A 6,044-nucleotide genomic window follows, 5' to 3' on the forward strand; every position below is an offset into this window, starting at 1 on the left:
TCAATGATCGGCTATGAAAAGCCCACTGACATTTACTCCTGAGGTGCTGACTTGTTGCACCCTCGACAACTACTGTGATTATTATTATTTGACCATGCTGGTCATTTATGAACATTTGAACATCTTGGCCATGTTCTGTTATAATCTCCACAGCCAGAAGAGGACTGGCCACCCCTCATAGCCTGGTTCCTCTCTAGGTTTCTTCCTAAGTTTTGGTCTTTCTAGGGAGTTTTTCAGAGACACTGTGCTTCTACACCTGCATTGCTTGCTGTTTGGGGTTTTAGGCTGGGTTTCTGTACAGCATTTTTAGATATCAGCTGATGTAAGAAGGGCTATATAAATACATTTCATTTTATTTTATTTGTTTGAGGTACAAACATATTCACCAACATTCTTCTCTCTGTTACAACATATTTAGGCTTACAGTGGTGAGACAATGTTGGGGACCAATTGGTTCCTAAGGGAGGAGGTGGATCAGTGAAACGCTTTGTACCTTGACTCTCCCTTCAGTTCACCAGACAGCAGAATGAAGAGCAGAGCTTCACACGAAGGGGAGAAATAAATGACTAATGATCACTACTGTAAGTTGTTGGGTCGTGTGTAATATGCTAGTGATACTGCATTTGGAAAGTATTCAGACCCCTTGACTTTTTCAACATTTTGTTAGGTTACAGCCTTATCCTAAAATTGATTCAATTGTGTTTCCCCCTCATCAATCTACACGCAATACCCCATAATAACAATACAAAAACAGGTTTTTAGAAATTTTAGCAAATGTATACAAATAAAAAAAAGTCAATATTACATTTACATAAGTATTTAGACCCTTTACTCAGTACTTTGTTCAAGCACCTTTGGCAGCGATTACAGCCTTGAGTCTTCTTGGGTATGACGCTACAAGCTTGGTACACCTGTATTTGGGCAGTTTCTCCCATTCTTCTCTGCAGATCCTTTCAAGCTCTGCCAGGTTAGGTGGGGAGCGTCGCTGCACAGCTATTATCGGCTATCTCCAGAGATGTTTGATCAGGTTCAAGTCTGTGCTCTGGATGGGCCACTCAAGGACATTCAGATACTTGTCCCGAAGCCACTCCTGCGTTGTCTTGGTGGTGTTCTTAGGTTTGTTGTCCTGTTGGAAGGTAAACCTTTGCCCCAGTCTGAGGTCCTGAGCGCTCTGGAGCAGGTTTTCATCAAGGATCTCTCTGTACTTCTCTCCTTTCATCTTTCCCTCAATCCTGACTATTGTCCCAGTCCCTGCTTCTGAAAAACATCCCCACAGCATGATTCTGCCACCGCTATGCTTCACCATGGGGATGGTGCCAGGTTTCCTCCAGACGTGACACTTTGCATTCAGGCCAAAGAGTTCAAACCTGGTTTCATCAGACCAGAAAATCTTGTTTTTCATCGTCAGAGTCCTATTGGTGCCTTTTGTCAAACTGCAAGCGGGCTGTCATGTGCCTTTTACTGAAGAGTGGCTTCCATCTGGCCACTCTACCATAGAGGCCTGATTGGTAGAGTGCTGCAGAGATGGTTGTCCTGCTGGAAGGTTCTCCCATCTCTACAGAGGAACTCTGGAACTCTGTCAGAGTGACCATCGGGTTCTTGTTCACCTCCCTGACCAAGGCTCTTCTCCCCCGATTGCTCAATTTGGCCGGGCGGCCAGCTCTAGGAAGAGACTTGGTGGTTCCAAACTTCTTCCATTTAAGAATGATGTAGGCCGCTGTGTTCTTGGGGACCTTCAATGCTGCAGATGTTTCAGTGCCCTTCTCCAGATCTGTGCCTCTACACAATCCTGTCTCGGATCTCTACAGACAATTCCTTTGACCTCATGGTTTGGTCTTTGCTCTGACATGCACTGTTAACTGTGGGATCTTATATAGACATGTGTGTGCCTTTCCAAATCATGTCCAATCAATTGAATTGACCACATGTGGACTCCAATCAAGTTGTAGAAACATATCAAGGATGAACATGAGCCCCATTTCCAGTCTCATAGCAAAGGAGCTGAATACTTATCTATGTAAGGTTTTTGTTTTTCATTTTTAATACATTTGCAAACATTTCTAAACTGTTTTCGCTTTGTCAGTATAAGCTATTGTGTGTAGATTGAGGAAATGGTTTAATTGAATACATTTTAAAATAAGGCTGTAAGGTAACAACATGTGGAAAAAGGGAAAGGGTCTGAATACTTTCTGAATGCAGTGTATACTGTTCCAGATTATTATTTAAAGTCAACCTTTATTTAACTAGGCAAGTGAGTTAAGAACAAATTCTTATTTACAATGACGACCTACACCGGCCAAACTCGGACGACGCTGGGCCAATTTTGTGCCGCCCTATGGGCCTCCCAATCACGGCCGGTTGTGATACAGTCTGAATTCAAACCAGGTTGTCTGTAGTGACGCCTCTAGCACTGAGATGCAGTGACTTAGATAACCAGGTAAAGACGTCTTCTTTCATGACGATATCGAGACATCATGTGAAATACGTCATATTTTGGTTGTTATCTGGTGAGAGAACCAGATCATTTATGGTCGTTAAAAAGACGTTTGACAAAACAACCTGACCAAAACATGTCATAATGACGTCAATACATACACACATACTGTTACCATGGCAGTATATAAAAAGTAAACTCACTGGATCTTTGTTTTTTATTGCAGTTCAAGACAAACTGAAATCCTACCTTAAGAAGAAGTACGGCTGTATATATGAGGGGACGTCAAAGGAAGGTGATTCCATCTACCTTGACCAGATCTACACTGAGCTCCATGTGATCGAGGGGGCCTAGGGAGGGGTCAGAGATGAGCATGAGGTCATACATGGATGTCAAACATGGATACATACTGGATGTGTTTGACCTGTGTCAGACGAGGGTCTTCTGAGGATGCTGCCAGTAGTCAAAGCCTCCAGAACAGCCCTGTGAGTAACTGTTATGCTAACTGTTATGTTACTGCTATGCTACTTCTCAAGTAACATGTTGTAAAATCTCAAATTGTCGATTTTAAACATATTATTTAGGCTGAATCAATGTAACCTCTCAAACCGATGCTGCAAAGCGCTGGGCACAGCTCTCATCTCCTCACACTTGGAAGAGCTGGACCTGAGTGGCAACGACCTGCAGGATTTAGGAGTGAAGCTGCTCTCTGCTGGACTGCAAAGTCCACAATGTAAACTGGTGACACTGAAGTGAGTATTCCTGTACTTGATCAACAAGTAATAATGGTTCATTAGATCAACATGTGTTTAGAGGCCAATTTCAGTTGAATTAACTTTCAGTTTCAATACTGCAAAACAAAAGTCCTGTAAAACAATACTGTGTATGTTCAAATACATGCTTTCCAAGTGGTTTTTCCCCCAAATACAGTATATTTCAATCCCGGTCTCCCCCATTTAGATGCCTGTGATCTGACACTGGAGCCAAACACAGCACACAGAACCCTCTCTCTGTCTGAGGAGAACAGGAAGGTGAAATGGACCTGGAGGGAGCAGCCGTATTCTGATCACACAGAGAGTTTTGAGGACTATGAACAGGTGCTGTGTAGAGAGGGTCTGACTGGGTGCTGCTACTGGGAGGTAGAGTTGAGTGGGAGGGCTTGTATCGCGGTAACATATAAAGGAATCAGCAGGAGAGGAAAGGGTCCTGACAGTCGGCTTGGAGCCAATGACAAGTCCTGGAATCTGAACAGCTTTTATGCCAGGCACAATTATATGAGAACTGACATACTTGTCCCCTCCCCCCGCTCCAACAGAGTGGGAGTGTATCTGGACTGGCCGGCCGCCACGCTGTCCTTCTACAGCGTCTCCTCTGACACACTGACCCACCTGCACACATTCCACTCTACATTCACTGAGCCTGTCTACCCAGGGTTTTATGTAAGGGGTGACACAGGGACTGTGACCCTGTGTCAGGTAGAATAACCTCCTGTGTCCTGGAGGAACACCTGAGTCTTCAGAGAAGTCATACTCCTGTTCAATCACATCTGGGTGACCTGATGCGATATGTTTCACTCTAATCATGACCTGACTGAGTAAGTAAACATGAATATACCGTACATCTCTAAAGTTGACTGACCTTGTAACTAGAACCACTGCTGTAAAAACCTCCCATTTAAAATCTCTAGTTGTTATTGCTTTTCCTTATTGTTTGTAATAAAATGTTTCTAGAATGTTCTTTTTTATTACGTTCTACTTTTAGATACAAAAAGCATAGGTGCTGTTGGCGTCTTTCAATATTTTACTAAAGTAGGATACATAGTACATACCACAGGAGGCTGGTGCACCTAAACTGGGGAGGACGGGCTCGTGGTAATGACTGGAGAGGAATCAGTAGAATGGTATCAAATAACTTAATGCCATTCCGTTTACTCCTTTCCAGACATTATTATCAGCCGTCCTCCCCTCAACAGCCTCCTCTGGTACATAGACTTATTTGATATTATCGAGAGACTGAGGCACAAGGCAGTGAGCAGCAATAGGTTTGTGAACGGACTGTAAGGTGCTAGCATTACAGTACATGAATGGGCAAGGGTAAACATCACTTCATAGGCCTGTTAAGTAGTATGCAAGTCCAGATCATTTCTGCATCTAGAAGAAGAGGTAATAAGTACACTGCAGACCTGGTTTGTGTGTGTGTGTGTGTGTGTGTGTGTGTGTGTGTGTGTGTGTGTGTGTGTGTGTGTGTGTGTGTGTGTGTGTGTGTGTGTGTGTGTGTGTGTGTGTGTGTGTGTGTGTGTGTGTGTGTGTGTGTGTGTGTGTGTGTGTGTGTGTGTGTGGTGTTTAGAGATCAATGCTGTGTCTTCACTGAGATTACTTTGATAGAGTTGGAATGGGAATTCTGGGAGATGAATCAAAGTGAAGGGGCGCTGACTCCCGGCCCGTGCCAGTCGATATGGTGGCGTGGTTAATTCGCCTAAGGAATGCTGTCATTAAGCTAATGATAAACGGTGTTTGCCCTGGTTTTAGCCACGAGCATGCCCCTGCTCACAAAGAAAAATAGTGTTCGACCCGTGGTCTCTAATTCACAGTGGGGGGTGAGGGGTGCCACATAAATCAAACCTCTGCCTCAGTCCCACTCTGACAGGACAGGAGAGCCTCAGCAGATTGGGTTGTGGAGATATTCGTGTGTGTGTGTGCGCTCGCCGAGGAGAGAGTTCTTCATGTGTAAACTGTGAAACATGACACTAGGTTGTAATTACTTCAAACAAGACACTTTGTTTTTGCAATGTATTTTATTAAATGACAGCCTTTTATTAATCTGGATTTCTGCACTTTGTTCAAAATATATATAAATAGATGAGAAATACCTTGCCAACTGTTAGACTGAAAGAGATATACGGTATAAGGAGAAGTACATTCATATATTGGACCTATATTATGGGTGGCTTGTTGCTTGTTGGCACATCTATGATAGGCTACCTCTCACACTCACAGTCATTAGGAAATTGGCTTCCATCCAATCCAGTCATTGTTCCGTATGGACTACCAAGGCATTTCAGCAGACATTCATCCTGAAAGACACTGCCACAACAGACAACGATGACCTCCAGTCACTATGATGGCAGATTGAGTGACACTTATTAATTGTAGGCTATGGCCCACAAAATGAACCACACAACAAGTAATGGGGATATGAACACACAATATGGCTGTGTGCCAAGTCTTCTTGCTTCCTCATCTCCACCACGTACGTTTCCAGGCTGGTCTGGCTGGCGAGGGAGGAGGGAGAGGGCTTACCAGCGAGCCAAGGCTTTATTCCCGTCGTCGTCTCCTCTGCGCTTTACGCTGATTCCCTAATATCCTTAGTGCCCTGTGCCGTGGATAAGCCCATCCCGCTGAAACATGGCTGTCATGCCTATAAGCCATTCATCGCTTTAAGAATCCATTATGGTCCATCCACAAACATGGACTCAGAGGGCCAGTCTGCACAAGCTCATTTTCCCTGGTATTTACCCCACTGATATGTAACAGAGAACCTCCTATAGATCACAATGGACGACAGGGGCTGTTGCAACACATTTGTGCATGGCCAGTAAATGATCAATGGA

Source organism: Oncorhynchus keta, chromosome 37 (genome assembly GCF_023373465.1).
Source record: "Oncorhynchus keta strain PuntledgeMale-10-30-2019 chromosome 37, Oket_V2, whole genome shotgun sequence".
Lineage (NCBI taxonomy): Eukaryota > Metazoa > Chordata > Actinopteri > Salmoniformes > Salmonidae > Oncorhynchus > Oncorhynchus keta.